Genomic DNA, 18,081 nt, shown 5'->3' on the forward strand with positions numbered 1-18,081 from the left:
ATCATGCTCATCATTCAAATATTTTGTGCCAAACATTTTATTGACTTCTTCTTCTCACAATTGAGCATAATTTTCCGAACCATCATTTTCAAGAAAGATATTATAAAGATGATCAATAATATGATGCAACCTCAATTCCATGTTATGTAGTTTTCTTTTATAAACCAAACTAGTGATAAAACAAGACACTAAAAGATTCAATTGCAAGATCTAAAGATATACCTTCAAGCACTCACCTCCCCGACAACGGCACCAGAAAAGTGCTTGATGTCTACTATGCGACATGTTCTTGTAGACTTGTGTTGGGCCTCCAAGCGCAGAGGTTTGTAGGACAGTAGCAATTTTCCCTCAAGTGGATGACCTAAGGTTTATCAATCCGTGGGAGGCGTAGGATGAAGATGGTCTCTCTCAAACAACCCACCAACCAAATAACAAAGAGTCTCTTGTGTCCCCAACACACCAAATAGAATGGTAATTTGTATAGGTGCACTAATTCGGCGAAGAGATGGTGATAAAAGTGTAATATGGACGGTAGAAATATATTTTATAATCTGAATAAATAAAAATAGCAAGGTAGCAAATATAAAACGGGCACAAAAACGGTATTGCAATGCTTGAAAATGAGGCCTGGGGTCCATACTTTCACTAGTGCAATCTCTCAACAGTGCTAATATAATTGGATCATATAACCATCCCTCAACATGCACCGAAGAATCACTCCAAAGTTCCTATCGAGCGGAGATCATAAGACGAAAATGTTTGTAGGGTATGAAACCACCTCAAAGCTATTCTTTCTGATCAATCTATCCCATAGTTCGTACTAAAATAACACGAAGCTATTCTTTCCGATGGATCTAACCAAGAGTTTGTACTAAAATAACACCAAAGCAAATTCAGATATATAATATTCAATCCAACACAAAGAACTTTAAAGAGTGCCCCAAGATTTCTACTGGATAAACAAAGACAAGAATGTGCATCAACCCCTATGCATAGATTACCCCAATGTCACCTCGAGAATCCGTGAGTTGAGTTCCAAAACATATATCAAGTGAATCAATACGATACCCCATTGTCCACGAGTATTCAATTGCAAGACATATATCAAGTGTTCTCAAATCCATGAAAGTATTCAATCTGATAACTATGAAATCTCAAAGGGAAAAACTCATTTTATCACAACAAGATAGAGAGGGGAAAACACCATATGATCCGGCTATATTAACAAAGCCCGCGATACATCAAGATCATGACATCTCAAGAACACGAGAGAGAGAGAGAGAGAGAGATTAAACACATAGCTATTGGTACAAACCCTCAGCCCCAAGGGTGGACTACTCCCTCCTCATCGTGGTGGCCGCCGGGATGATGAAGATGGCCACCAGAGATGATTCCCCCCTCCGGCAAGGTGGCGGAACGGGCTCTAGATTGGTTTTCGGTGGCTGGAGAGGCCTGCGGCGGCGGAACTTTTGATCTAGGTTAACCCCGAGGGTTTCTGGAATTTTTGGGAATTTATAGGGTAAAGAGGGGGTACAAGAGGCCACCGAGGTGGGCACAACCCACCTGGGCGCGCTCTGGTGGGTTGTGCCCTCCTCGGTGCACCCCCCCCCCCCCAGGTGCTGCTCTGGCCCATTGGTGGTCTTCTGGTCCATAAAAAATCCACAAAAAGTTTTGCTGTGTTTGGACTCCGTTTGATATTGATTTCCAGCGATGTAAAAAACAAGCAAAAAATAGCAACTGGCACTAGGCACTGGGTCAATATGTTAGTCCCAAAAAATGACGTAAAGTTGCTATAAAATGATTGTAAAACACCCAAGAATGATAATATAACAGCATGAATAGTTCATAAATTATAGATACGTTGGAAAATTATTAGGCATGAGTCTAAAATACCAATTTCAGCTCTTGGAACATCTCATATGCTCCATGGCATTCAAAACATTTTTGAAGTCCCGTTTCTAAGATGTAAAGCATGGTGCACTAAACTATCAAGTAGTCATCATACCAAGCTTGTCAAACATTCATAACGCCTGCATCACCTCCTGCAATTGGTCTGTCACCTAGCGGTGCATCAAGGACATAATTCTTCTGTGCAGCAATGAGGATAATCCTCAAGTTACGGACCCAGTCCATGTAGTTGCTACCATCATCTTTCAACTTAGCTTTCTCTAGTAACGCATTAAAATTCAAGGGAACGGTAGCATGGGCCATTGATCTACAACATAGATATGCAAAAACTATCAGGATTCATGATAGATTAAGTTTAGTTAATCAAATTACTTAAGAACTCCCACTTAGATAGACATCCCTCGAGTGATCTAAATGATCACGTGATCCATATCAACTAAACCATGTCCGATCATCATGTGAGATGGAGTAGTTTTTAATGGTGAACATCTCTATGTTGATCATATCTACTATATGATCCACGTTCGACCTTTCGGTCTCCAGTGTTCCGAGGCCATGTCTGTACATGCTAGGCTCGTCAAGTTTAACCCAAGAATTCCGCATGTGCAAAACTATCTTGCACCCGTTGTATGTGAACGTAGAGCTTATCATACCCAATCATCACGTGGTGTCTCGGCACAACGAAATGTCCCAACGGTGCATACTCAGAGAGAACACTTATACCTTGAAATTTTAGGAAGGGATCATCTTATAACGCTACCGCCGTACTAAGAAAAATAAGATGCATAAAATATAAACATCACATGTAATCATAATACGTCACATGATATTCTTGGGGAACACGGTGTTTCAAAAAATTTACCTACAATCACGCAAGATCTATCTAGGAGATGCATAGCAACAAGCGGGGAGAGTGTGTCCATGTACCCTCGTAGACCGAAAGCGGAAGCGTTTAGTAACGCGGTTGATGTAGCCGAACGTCTTCGCGATCTAACCGATCCAAGCACCGAACGTACGGCACCTCCGCGTTTAGCACACGTTCAGCTCGATGACATTCCTCGATCTCTTGATCAAGTTGAGGACGAGGGAGAGTTCCGTCAGCATGACGGTGTGGAAACGGTGATGATGAAGTTACCGGTGCAGGGCTTCTCCTAAGAACTATGACGATATGACCGAGGTGTGTAACTGTGGAGGGGGCACCGCACATGACTAAGAGACGGCTTGGTGTGTCTTTGGGGTGTCCCCCTCCCATGTATATAAAGGGGGGAGGAGTAGGAGGCCGGCCCTAGAGGGGGTGCGCCAAGGGGGAGTCCTACTTGGACTCCTAGTCCAAGTAGGATTCGGCCCTCCTCCTTCCTTCCACTGGAGAGGGAGAAGGGGAAGGGAGAGAGAGGGAGAAGGAAAGAGGGGGGCCGACCCCCTCCCCAAGTCCAATTCGGTTTGGGCAAGGGGGGCGCCACTCTCACGTGGCCTCTCTCCTCTCCTACAATAAGGCCCAATAGGCCCAATACTTCTCTCGAGGGGTTCCGGTAACCTCCCGGTACTCCGGAAAAATGCCCGAATCACTCGGAACCATTCCGATATCTGAATGCAACCTTCCAATATATGAATCTTTACCTCTCGGCCATTTCGAGGCTCCTCGTCATGTCCGTGATCTCATCTGGGACTCCGAACAAACTTCGGTCATCAAATCACATAACTCATAATACAAATCGTCATCGAACATTAAGCGTGCGGACCCTACGAGTTTGAGAACTATGTAGACATGACCGAGACACATCTCCGGTCAATAACCAATAGCGGAACCTGGATGCTCATATTGGCTCCTACATATTCTATGAAGATCTTTATCAGTCAAACCGCATAACAACATACGTTGTTCCCTTTGTCATTGGTATGTTACTTGCCCGAGATTCGGTCGTCGGTATCACCATACCTAGTTCAATCTCGTTACCAGCAAGTCTCTTTACTCGTTCTGTAATGTATCATCCCGCAACTAACTTATTAGTCACATTGCTTGCAAGGCTTATAGTGATGATCATTACCGAGAGGGCCCAGAGATACCTCTCTGATACACAGAGTGATAAATCCTAATCTCGATCTATGCCAACTCAACAAACACCATCGGAGACACCTTAGAGCATCTTTATAATCACCCAGTTATGTTCTGACGTTTGATAGAACACAAGGTGTTCCCCTGGTATTTGGGAGTTGCATAATCTCATAGTCAGAGGAACATGTATAAGTCATGAAGAAAGCAATAGCAATAAAACTAAACGATCATTATGCTAAGCTAACGGATGGGTCTTGTCCATCACATAATTCTCTAATGATGTGATCTCGTTCATCAAATGAGAACACATGTCTATGGTGAGGAAACTTAACCATCTTTGATTAACGAGCTAGTCTAGTAGAGGCATACTAGGGACACTCAGTTTGTCTGTGTATTCACACATGTACTAAGTATCCAGTTAATACAATTCCAGCATGAATAATAAACATTTATCATGATATACGGAAATATAAATAACAACTTTATTATTGCCTCTAGGGCATATTTCCTTCAGTATCCCACTTGCATGAGAGGCAATAATCTAGATTACATCGTAATGATTCTAACACCCATGGAGTCTTGGTGTTGATCATGTTTTGCTCGTGAGAGAGGCTTAGTCAACAAGTCTGCAACATTCAGATCCATATGTATCTTGCAAATTTCTATGTCTCCCTCCTTGACTTGATGGCGGATGGAATTGAAGCGTCTCTTGATGTGTTTGGTTCTCTTGTGAAATTTGGATTCCTTTGCCAAGGCAATTGCTCCAGTATTGTCACCAAAGATTTTCATTGGACCTGATGCACTAGGTATGACACCTAGATCGGATATGAACTCCTTCATCCAGACTCCTTCATTTGCTGCTTCCGAAGCTGCTATGTACTCCGCTTCACATATAGATCCTGCCACGACGCTCTGCTTGGAACTACACCAACTGATAGCTCCACCATTCAATATAAATACGTATCCAGTTTGTGACTTAGAGTCATCCAGATCAGTGTCAAAGCTTGCATCGACGTAACCGTTTACGACGAGCTCTTTGTCACCTCCATAAACGAGAAACATATCCTTAGTCATTTTTATGTATTTCAGGATGTTCTTGACCTGTCCAGTGATCCACTCATGGATTGCTTTGGTACCTCCCTGCTAAACTAATAGCAAGGCACACATCAGGTCTGTTACACAGGATTGCATACATGATAGGACCTATGGCTGAGGCATAGGGAATGATTTTCATTTTCTCTCTACTTCTGCAGTGGTCGGGCATTGAGTCTAACTCAACTTCACACCTTGTAATACATGCAAGAACCCTTTCTTTGACTGATCCATTTTGAACTTCTTCAAAACTTTATCAAGGCATGTGCTTTGTGAAAGTACAATTAAGCGTCTTGATCTATCTCTATAGATCTTGATGCCCAATATATAAGAAGCTTCACCGAGGTCTTTCATTCAAAAATTCTTATTCAAGTATCCTTTTATGCTATTCAAAAATTCAGTATCATTTTCGATCAACAGTATGTCATCCACATATAATATCAGAAATGCTACAGAGCTCCCACTCACTTTCTTATAAATATAGGCTTCTCCAAAAGTGTGTATAGAACCATATGCTTTGAACACACTATCAAAGCGTATATTCCAACTCCGAGAGGCTTGCACCAGTCCATAAATGGATCACTGGAGCTTGCACACTTTGTTAGCACGTTTTGGATCGACAAAACCTTCTGGTTGCATCATATACATCTCTTCTTTAAGATATCCATTAAGGAATGCAGTTTTGACATCCATTTGCCAAATTTCATAATCATAAAATGCGGCAATTGCTAACATGATTCGGACAGACTTAAGCATCGCTATGGGTGAGCATGTCTCATTGTATTCAACTCCTTGAACTTGTCGAAAACCTTTCGTAACAAGTCGAGCTTTGTAGACAGTAACATTACCGTCAGCGTCAATCTTCTTCTTGAAGATCCATTTATTCTCTATGTCTTGTCAATCGTCGAGCAAGTCAACCAAAGTCCACACTTTGTTCTCATACATGGATCCCATCTCAGATTTCATGACCTCAAGCCATTTTGCGGAATCTGGGCTCATCATCGCTTCCTCATAGTCCATAGGTTCGTCATGGTCAAGTAACATGACCTCCAGAATAGGATTATCGTACCACTCTGGTGCGGATCTTACTCTGATTGACCTACGAGGTTCGGTCGTAACTTGATCAGAAGTTTCATGATCATCATCATTAGCTTCCTCACTAATTGTTGCATCTCCATTTTCCAAATTTCATAATCATTAAATGCGGCAATTGCTAACATGATTCGGACAGACTTAAGCATCGCTACGGGTGAGAAGGTCTCATCGTAGTCAACTCCTTGAACTTGTCAAAAACCTTTTGCAACAAGTCAAGGTTTGTAGATAGTAACATTACCGTCAGCGTCAGTCTTCTTCTTGAAGATCCATTTATTCTCTATGGCCTGCCAATCATCAGGCAAGTCAACCAAAGTCCATACTTTGTTCTCATACATGGATCCCATCTCATATTTCATGGCTTCAAGCCATTTTGTGGAATATGGGCTCATCATCGCTTCCTCATAGTTCATCGGTTCGTCATGGTCAAGTAACATGACTTCCAGAACAGGATTACCGTACTACTCTGGTGCGGATCTTACTTTGGTTGACCTACGAGGTTCGGTAGTAACTTGATCAGAAGTTTCATGATCATCATCATTAGCTTCCTCACTAATTGGTGTAGGAATCACTGGAACTGATTTCTATGATGAACTACTTTCCAATTTGGGAGAAGGTAAAATTACCTCGTCAAGTTCCACTTTCCTCCCACTCACTTCTTTCAAGAGAAACTCCTTCTCTAGAAAGGATCCATTCTTAGCAATGAATATCTTGCCTTCAGACCTGTGATAGAAGGTGTACCCAACTGTCTCCTTTGGGTATCCTATGAAGACACATTTCTCCGATTTGGGTTCGAGCTTATCAGGTTGAAGCTTTTTCACATAAGCATTGCATCCCCAAACTTTAAGAAACGACAACTTGGGTTTCTTGCCAAACCACAGTTCATATGGTGTCATCTCAACGGATTTAGATGGTGCCTATTTAACGTGAATGCAGCCGTCTCTAAAGCATAACCCCAAAACGATAGTGATAAATCAGTAAGAGACAGCATAGATCGCACCATATCTAATAAAGTGCGATTGCGACGTTCAGACACACCATTACGCTGTGGTGTTCTAGGTGGCGTGAGTTGCAAAACTATTCCACATTGTTTCAAATGAAGACCAAACTCGTAACTCAAATATTCACCTCCACGATTAGATCGTAGAAACTTTATTTTACGATGATTTTCCACTTCACTCTGAAATTCTTTGAACTTTTCAAATGTTTCAGACTTATGTTTCATCAAGTAGATATACCCATATCTGCTCAAATCATCTGTGAAGGTCAGAAAATAACGATACCCGCCGCGAGCCTCAGCACTCATTAGACCGCATACATCAGTACGTATTATTTCCAATAAGTCTGTTGCTCGCTCCATTATTCCGGAGAACGAAGTCTTGGTCATCTTTCCCATGAGTCATGGTTCGCAAGCATCAAGTGATTCATAATCAAGTTATTCCAAAATCCCATCAGCATGGAGTTTCTTCATGCGCTTTACACCAATATGACCTAAACGATAGTGCCACAAATAAGTTGCACTATCATTATTAAACTTGTATCTTTTGGCTTCAATACTATGAACATGTATATCACTACTATCGAGATTCAACAAAAATAGACCACTCATCGAGGGTGCATGACCATAAAAGATATTACTCATATAAATAGAACAATCATTATTCTTTGATTTAAATGAATAACCGTCTCGCATCAAACAAGATCTAGATATAATGTTCATGCTCAACGTTGGCACCAAATAACAATTATTTAGGTCTAAAACTAATCCCGACAGTAGATGTAGAGGTAGCGTGCCGACGGCGATCACATCGACTTTGGAACCATTTCCCACGCGCATCGTCACCTCATCCTTAGTCAATCTTTGTTTAATCCGTAGCCCTTGTTTCGAGTTGCAAATATGAGCAACAGAACCAGTATCAAATACCCAGGCGCTACTACGAGCATTAGTAAGGTAAACATCCATAACATGTATATCAAATATACCTTTCACTTTTCCAACCTTCTTATCCGCCAAATACTTGGGGCAGTTCCGCTTCCAGTGACCAGTCCCTTTGCAGTAGAAGCACTCAGTCTCAGGCTTAGGTCCAGACTTGGGCTTATTCACTTGAGCAGCAACTTGCTTGCCATTTTTCTTCAAGTTCCCCTTCTTCCCTTCTCCCTTTTTATTGAAACTAGTGGTCTTGTTAACCATCAACACTTGATGCTCTTTCTTGATTTCTACCTCCGCAGCTTTTAGCATTGCGAAGAGCTTGGGAATTGTCTTATCCATCCCTTGCAATATAGTTCATCACGAAGCTTTTGTAGCTTGGTGGCAGTGATTGAAGAACTTTGTCAATGACACTATCATCAGGAAGATTAACTCCGAGTTGAGTCAAGTGGTTGTGGTACTCAGACATTCTGAATATATGTTCACTGACAGAACTATTCTCCTCCATCTTACATCTGTAGAACTTATTGGAGACTTCATATCTCTCAATTAGGGCATTTGCTTGAAATATTAACTTCAACTCCTGGAACATCTCATATGCTCCATGACGTTCAAAACGCTGTTGAAGTCCCGGTTCTAAGACATAAAGCATGGCACACTGAACTATCGAGTAGTATCATCTTTGCTCTGCCAGACGTTCATAACGTCCGAAGTTGCTCCTGCTGTGGGTTTTGCACCTAGCGGTGCTTCCAGGACATAATACTTTTGTGCAGCAATAAGGATAATCCTCAAGTTACGGACCCAGTCCTTGTAGTTGCTACCATCATCTTTCAACTTAGCTTTCTCTAGGAACACACTAAAATTCAAAGGAACGGTAGGACAGGCCATTGATCTAGAACAACATAGACATGCAAAATACTATCAGGTACTAAGTTCATGATAAATTAAAGTTCAATTAATCATATTACTTAAGAACTCCCACTTAGATAGACATCTCTCTAGTCATCTAAGTGATCACGTGATCCATATCAACTAAACCATGTCCGATCATCACGTGAGATGGAATAGTTTTCAATGGTGAACATTACTATGCTGATCATATCTACTATATGATTCATGTTCGACCTTTCAGTCTCAATGTTCCGAGGCCATATCTGCATATGCTAGGCTCGTCAAGTTTAACCCGGGTATTCTGCATGTGCAAAACTGGCTTGCACCTATTGTATGTGAACGTAGAGCTTATCACACCCGATCATCACGTGGTGTCTCAGCACGATGAACTGTAGCAACGGTGCATACTCAGGGAGAACACTTATACCTTGAAATTTAGTGAGAGATCATCTTATAATGCTACCGCCATACTAAGCAAAATAAGATGCATAAAGGATAAACATCACATGCAATCAAAATAAGTGATATGATATGGCCATCATCATCTTGTGCCTTTGATCTCCATCTACAAAGCACCATCATGATCACTATCTTCACTGGCTTGACACCTTGATCTCCATCGTAGCATCGTTGTCGTCTCGCCAACTATTGCTTCTACGACTATCACTACCGCTTAGTGATAAAGTAAAGCAATTACATGGAGATTGCATTTCATACAATAAAGCGACAACCATAAGCCTCCTGCCAGTTGCCGATAACTTTTACAAAACATGATCATCTCATACAACAATTTATATCTCATCACGTCTTGACCATATCACATCACAACATGCCCTGCTTTGTTGTTGGAAGTTTTACGTGGCTGCTACGGGCTTCTAGCAAGAACCATTCTTAACTACGCATCAAAACCACATCGATTTTTTGTCAAGTGTGCTGTTTTAACCTTCAACAAGGACCGGTCGTAGTCAAACTCGATTCAACTAAAGTTGGAGAACAGACACCCACTAACCACCTATGCGTGAAGCACGTCGGTAGAACCAGTCTCATGAACGCGGTCATGTAATGTCGGTCCGGGCCACTTCATCCAACAATACCGCCGAATCAAAGTAAGACCTTGCTGGTAAGCAGTATGACTATTATCGGCCACAACTCTTTGTGTTCTACTCGTGCATATAACATCTACACATTGACCTGGCTCGGATGCCACTGTTGGGGAACGCAGTATTTCAAAAAATTTACATATGATCACGGTAGATCTATCTAGGAGATTCATAGCAACGAGCGGGGAGAGTGTGTCCACGTACCCTCATAGACCGAAAGCGGAAGCGTTTAGTAACGCGATTGATGTAGTCGAACATCTTCGCGATCTAACCGATCCAAGCACCGAACGTACGGCACCTTCGCATTCAACACACGTTCAGCTCGATGACGTCCCTTGATCTCTTGATCCATTTGAGGATGAGGGAGAGTTCTGTCAGCACAACGGCATGGCGACGGTGATGATGAAGTTACCGGCGCAGGGCTTTGCCTAAGCACTATGCCGATATGACCGAGGTGTGTAACTATGGAGGGGGGCACCGCACACGGCTAAGAGAAGGCTTGGTGTGTCTTTGGGATGCCCCCCTCCCATGTATATAAAGGGGGGAGGAGGAGGAGGTCGGCCCTAGAGGGGGCGCGCCAAGGGGGAAGTCCTAATTGGACTCCTAGTCCAAGTAGGATTCGGCCCCCCTCCTTCCTTCCACCGGAGAGGGAAAAGGGGAAGGGAGAGAGAGGGGGAATGAAAGAGGGGGCCGGGCCCCTCCCCTAGTCCAATTTGATTTGGGCAAGGTAAAGGAAATATGCCCTAGAGGCAATAATAAAGTTATTATTTATTGCCCTAAAGACATCTACATTCATGTTAAATAGGGCACCGTCTAATCCGTTGAGATGACACCGTATGAACTATGGTTTGGCTAGAAACCTAAGCTGTCGTTTCTTAAAGTTTGGGGTTGTGATGCTTATGTGAAAAAGTTTCAGCCTGATAAGCTCAAACCCAAATTGGAAAAGTGTGTCTTCATAGGATACCCAAAAGCAACTGTTGGGTACACCTTTTATCACAGATCCGAAAGGCAAGATTTTTTTTGCTAAGAGTGGATCCTTTCTAGAGAAGAAGTTTCTCTCGAAAGAAGTGAGTGGGAGGAAAGTAGAACTTGATGAGGTAATTTTACCTTCTCCCTTATTGGAAAGTAGTTCATCACTAAAAACAGTTCCAGTGATTCCTACACCAGTAAGTGAGGAAGCTAATGATGATGATCATGAAACTTCTGATCAAGTTACTACCGAACCTCGTAGGTCAACCAGAGTAAGATCCGCACCAGAGTGGTACGGTAATCCTGTTCTGGAAGTCATGTTACTTGACCATGACGAACCTACGAACTATGAGGAAGCGATGATGAGCCCAGATTCCGCAAAATGGCTTGAGGCCATGAAATCTGAGATGGGATCCATGTATGAGACCAAAGTATGGACTTTGGTTGACTTGCCCGATGATCGGCAGGCCATAGAGAATAAACGGATCTTCAAGAAGTTAATATTACTGTCTACAAAGCTCGACTTGCTGCAAAAGGTTTTCGACAAGTTCAAGGAGTTGACTACGATGAGACCTTCTCACCCGTAACGATGCTTAAGTCCCTCCGAATCATGTTAGCAATTGCCGCATTTTATGATTATGAAATTTGGCAAATGGATGTCAAAACTGCATCCTTAATGGATATCTTAAAGAAGAGTTGTATATGATGCAACCAGAAGGTTTTGTCAATCCTAAAGGTGCTAACACAGTGTGCAAGCTCCAGCGATCCATTTATGGATTGGTGCAAGCCTCTCGGAGTTGGAATATACGCTTTGCTAGTGTGATCAAAGCATATTGTTTTATACAGACTTTTGGAGAAGCCTGTATTTACAAGAAAGTGAGTGGGAGCTCCGTAGCATTTCTAATATTATATGTAGATGACATATTGTTGATCGGAAATGATAGTGAATTTCTTGATAGCATAAAAGGATACTTGAATAAGAATTTTTCAAAGAAAGACCTCGGTGAAGCTGCTTACACATTGAGCATCAAGATCTATAGAGATAGATCTAGACACTTGATAAGTTTTTTCAATGAGTACATACCTTGACAAGATTTTAAAGTAGTTCAAAATGGATCAGCCAAAGAAGGAGTTCTTGCGTGTGTTGCAAGGTGTGAAGTTGAGTAAAGACTCAAAACCCGACCACAATAGAAAATAGAAAGAGAATGAAAAGTCATTCCCTATGCCTCAGTCATAGGTTCTATAAAGTATGCTATGTTGTGTACCAGTCCTATTGTATACCATAGCATGATTCTAGCAAGGGAGTACAATAATGATCTAGGAGTAGATCACTGGATGCTACCTCTTGAGCACTGCGTTGGATTTCCTTGAAGAGGAAAGGATGATGCAGAAAAGTAGCGTAAGTATTTCCCTCAGTTTTTGAGAACCAAGGTATCAATCCAGTAGGAGGCTACGCGCGAGTCCCTCGTACCTGCACAAAGCAAATAACTCCTCGCAACCAACGCGATAAGGGGTTGTCAATCCCTTCACAGTCACTTACGAGAGTGAGATCTGATAGATATGATAGGATAATATTTTTGGTATTTTTATGATAAAGATGCAAAGTAAAATAAAAGCAAGGTAAAAGCAAAGGAAATAACTAAATATTGGAAGATTAATATGATGAAGATAGACCCGAGGGGCATAGGTTTCACTAGTGGCTTCTCTCAAGACCATAAGTATTTTACGGTGGGTGAACGAATTACTGTTGAGAAATTGACAGAATTGAGCATAGTTATGAGAATATCTAGGTATGATCATGTATATAGGCATCACGTCCAAGACAAGTAGACCGACTCCTGCCTGCATCTACTACTATTACTCCACTCATCGACCGCTATCCAGCATGCATCTAGAGTATTAGGTTCAAGAAAACAGAGTAACACCTTAAGCAATATGACATGATGTAGAGGGATAGTTTCATGCAATATGATAAAAAAAACCATCTTGTTATCCTTGATGGCAACAATACAATACGTGCCTTGCTGCCCCTATTTTCACTCGGAAAGGACACCGCAAGATTGAACCCAAAGCTAAGCACTTCTCCCATTGCAAGAAAGATCAATCTAGTAGGCCAAACCAAACTGATAATTCGAAGAGACTTGCAAAGATAAACAATCATACATAAAAGAATTCAGAGAAGATTCAAATATTGTTCATAGATAATCTTGATCATAAACCCACAATTCATCGATCTCAACAAACACACCGCAAAAAAAAAAGATTACATCGAATAGATCTCCACAAGAGAGGGGGAGAACATTGTATTGAGATCCAAAAAGAGAGAAGAAGCCATCTAGCTAATAACTATGGACCCGAAGGTCTGAGGTAAACTACTCACACTTCATCAGAGAGGCTATGGTGTTGATGTAGAAGCCCTCTGTGATAGATGCCCCCTCCGGCGGAGCTCCGGAACAGGACCCAAGATGGGATCTCGTGGATACAGAAAGTTACAACGGTGGAATTAGGGTTTTGGCTCCGTTTTTGATCATTTGGGGGTACGTGGGTATATATAGGAGGAAGGAGTACGTCGGTGGAGCAACAGGGGGCCCACGAGGGTGGAGGGCGCGCCTGGGGGGTAGGCGCGCCCCCTACCTCATGGCCTCCTCCTTTGTTTCTTGACGTAGGGTCCAAGTCTCCTGGATCATGTTCGGTGAGAAAATCGCGTTCCCGAAGGTTTCATTCTGTTTGGACTCCGTTTGATATTCCTTTTCTTCGAAACCCTAAAATAGGCAAAAAAACAGCAATTCTGGGCAGGGCCTCCGGTTAATAGGTTAGTCCCAAAAATAATATAAAAGTGGATAATAAATCCCAATAATGTCCAAAACAGTAGATAATATAGCATGGAGCAATAAAAAATTATAGATACGTTGGAGACGTATCACTGGACAATGGTCAAAATTATCCTTAGAGGACTAAGGAAATATTTCTCGGTTATGGAGGTGATAAAAGAGTTCGTCGTAAAGAGTTACGTCGATGCAAGCTTTTTACATCGATCTAGATGACTCTAAGTCTCGATCTGGATACATATTGAAAGTGGGAGCAATTAGCTAGAGTAGCTCCGTGCAGAGTATAAATTTGCGAAATACATATGGATATGAATGTTGCAGACCCGTAGACTAAACTTCTCTCACAAGCAAAACATGATCACTCTTTGGGTGTTAATCACATAGCGATGTGGAGTAGATTATTAAATCTAGTAAACCCTTTGGGTATTAGTCACATGGAGATGTGAACCAATCACATAAAGATGTGAACTATTGATGTTAAATCACATGACGATGTGAACTAGATTATTGACTCTAGTGCAAGTGGGAGACTGAAGGAAATATGCCCTAGAGGCAATAATAAAGTTATTATTTATTTCCTTATCTCATGATAAATGTTTATTATTCATGCTAGAATTGTATTAACCGGAAACTTAGTACATGTGTGAATACATAGACAAACAGAGTGTCCCTAGTATGCCTCTACTTGACTAACTCGTTAATCAAAGATGGTTAAGTTCCCTAGCCATGGACATGTGTTGTCATTTTAAGAACGGGATCACATCATTAGAGAATGATGTGATGGACAAGACCCAACCGTTAGCTTAGCATAATGATTGTTCAGTTTTATTGCTACTGCTTTCTTCATAACTTATACATGTTCCTATGACTATGAGATCATGCAACTCCCGAATACTGGAGGAACACTTTGTGTGCTACCAAACATCACAACATAACTAGGTGATTATAAAGGTGCTCTATAGGTGTCTCCGATGGTGTTTGTTGAGTTGGCATGGATCAAGAATAGGATTTGTCACTCTGATTGTCGGAGAGGTATCTCTGGGCCCTCTCGGCAATGTACATCACTATAAGCCTTGGAAGCAATGTAGCTAATGAGTTAGTTACGGGATGTTGCATTACGGAACGAGTAAAGAGACTTTCCGGTAACGGGATTGAACTAGGTATTGAGATACCGACGATCGAATCTCGGGCCAGTAACATACCGATGACAAAGGGAACAACGTATATCGCTATGCGGTTTGACCGATAAAGATCTTTGTAGAATGTGTAGGAACCAATATGAGCATCCAGGTTGTGCTATTGGTTATTGACCGGAGACATGTCTACATAGTCCTCGAACCCGTAGGGTCTGCATGCTTAACGTTCGGTGACGACCGGTATTACGAGTTTATGTGTTTTGATGTACCGAAGGTAGTTCGGAGTCCCGGATTTGATCACAGACATGACGAGGAGTCTCGAAATGGTCGAGACGTAAAGATCAATATATTGGAAGCCTATGTTTGGACATCGGAATGGTTTTGGGTGAAATCGGAAGGTTGCCGGAACCCCTCGGGAGGTATATGGGCCTTATTAGGCCTTAGAGGAAGAGGGGGGAAAGAAGCAAAGGAGGGCGCCCCCTCCCCTTTCCTTCCTTCTCTCCTAGAACCAAGAAAGGGAAGGGAGGAATCCTACTCCCTGTGGGAGTAGGACTCCTTGGGGCGCGCCTAGAGAGGTCGGCCCCCTCCCCCTCCTCCACTCCTTTATATACGGAGGAGGGGGCACCCCATAGACACACAAGTTGATCATTGATCTTTAGCCGTGTGTGGTGCCCCCCTCCACCATAATCCACCTCAGTAATATCGTAGCGGTGCTTAGGTGAAGCCCTGTTCCGGTAGCAACATCATCACCGTCATCACGCCGTCGTGCTGACGAAGCTCTCCCTCGAATCTCTATTGGATTGTGAGTTCACGAGACGTCACCGAGCCGAACGTGTGCAGATCGCGGAGGTGTCATATCTTCAGTACTAGATCGGTCGATCGTGAAGACGTATGACTACATCAACTGCGTTGTCATAACGCTTCTGCTTACGGTCTACGAGGGTACATAGACGATACTCTCCCCTCTCGTTGCTATGCATCACCATGATCTTGCGTGTGCATAGTGAAAATTTGGAAATTACTACATTCCCCATCAGTGGCATCCGAGCCAGGTTTATGCGTAGATGTTATATGCACGAGTAGAACACAAAGGAGTTGTGGGCGTTGGTATATACATATTGCTTGCCGTCACTAGTTGATTCTTGATTCATCGGCATTGTTGGATGAAGCGGCCTAGACCGACATTACGCATACGCTTACGCAAGACTGGTTCTACCAACATGCTTCGCACAGAGGTGGCTAGTCGGTGTCTATTTCTCCAGCTTTAGTTGAATCGGATTCAATGAACAGGGTTCTTTCTGAAGATCAAAAAGCAATCACTATACCGCATTGTGGTTTTTGATGCGTAGGTAAGAACGGTTCTTGCTCAGCCCGTAGCAGCCACGTAAAACGTGCAACAACAAAGTAGAGGACGTCTAACTTGTTTTTGCAGGGCATGTTGTGATGTGATGTGATCAAGACGTGATGAGATATAAATTGTTGTATGAGATGATCATGTTTTGTTAAAGTTATCGGCAACTGGCAGGAGCCTTATGGTTGTCTCTTTATTGCATAAGATGCAAGCACCATATAATTGCTTTACTTTATCGCTATGCGATAGCAATAGTTGGTGAGACGACCATGTGACAACACGTTGATAGAGATCAAGATGATGGAGATCATGGTGTCATGCCGGTGACGATAGAGATCATGACGGTGTTTTGGACATGGAGATCAAAGGCACAAGATGATGATGGCCATATCATGTCACATATTTTGATTGCATGTGATGTTTATCCTTTATGTATCTTATTTTGCTTAGTTCGGCGGTAGCATTATAAGATGATCTCTCACTAAATTTCAAGGTATAAGTGTTCTCCCTGCGTATGCACCATTGCGACAGTTCGTCGTGCCGAGACCCCACATGATGATCGGGTGTGATAAGCTCTACGTTCACATACAATGGGTGCAAGCCGGTTTTGCACACACAGAATACTCAGGTTCAACTTGATGAGCCTAGCATATGCAGATATGGCCTCGGAACACTGAGACCGAAAGGTCGAGCGTGAATCATATAGTAGATATGATCAACATAGTGATGTTCACCATTGAAAACTACTCCATCTCACGTGATGGTCGGACATGGTTTAGTTGATATGGATCACGTTATCACTTAGATGATTAGAGGGATGTCTGTCTAAGTGGGAGGTCTTAAGTAATATGATTAATTGAACTTTAATTTATCATGAACTTAGTCCTGATAGTATTTGCATAACTATGTTGTAGATCAATAGCTCGCGATGTAGCTCCCCGTTTATTTTTTAATATGTTCCTAGAGAAAAATAAGTTGAAAGACGTTAGTAGCAATGATGCGGACTAGCTCCATGATCTGAGGATTATCCTCAATGTTGCACAGAAGTATTATGTTCTTGATGCACCACTAGGTGACAGAACTGTTGTAGGAGCAGATGTAGACGTTATGAACGTTTGACAAGCTTGGTATGATGACTACTTGATAGTTTAGTGCACCATGCTTTACGGCTTAGAACCGGGACTTCAAAAAAATTTTGAACGAGATGGAGCATATGAGATGTTCCAAGAGTTGAAATTGGTACTTCATGCTCATGCCCGTGTCGAGAGGTATGAAACCTTTGACAGTACTTTGCCTACAAGATGGAGGAGAATAGCTCAACCAGTGAGCATGTGCTCAGATTGTCTGGGTACTACAATTGTTTGAATCAATTGGGAGTTAACCTTCCAAATAAAATAGTGATTGAGAGAGTTCTCTAGTTAGTATCACCAAGTTACTGGAACTTCGTGATGAACTATAATATGCAAGGGATGACAAAAGTAATTCTCAAGCTCTTCGCGATGCTGAAATCAGCGAAGGTAGAGATCAAGAAAAGCATCAAGTGTTGATGGTTAACAAGACCACTAGTTTCAAGTAAAAGGGCAAGGGAAAGAAAGGGAACTTCAAGAAGAATGGAAAGCAAGTTGCCACTCCCATGAAGAAGCCCAAAGCTAGACCCAAGCCTGAAACTGAGTGCTTCTACTACAAAGGAAATGGTCACTGGAAGTGGAACTGCACTAGATACTTGGCAGATAA

The sequence above is a fragment of the Triticum urartu genome, chromosome 5 (assembly GCF_003073215.2).
Source record: "Triticum urartu cultivar G1812 chromosome 5, Tu2.1, whole genome shotgun sequence".
Lineage (NCBI taxonomy): Eukaryota > Viridiplantae > Streptophyta > Magnoliopsida > Poales > Poaceae > Triticum > Triticum urartu.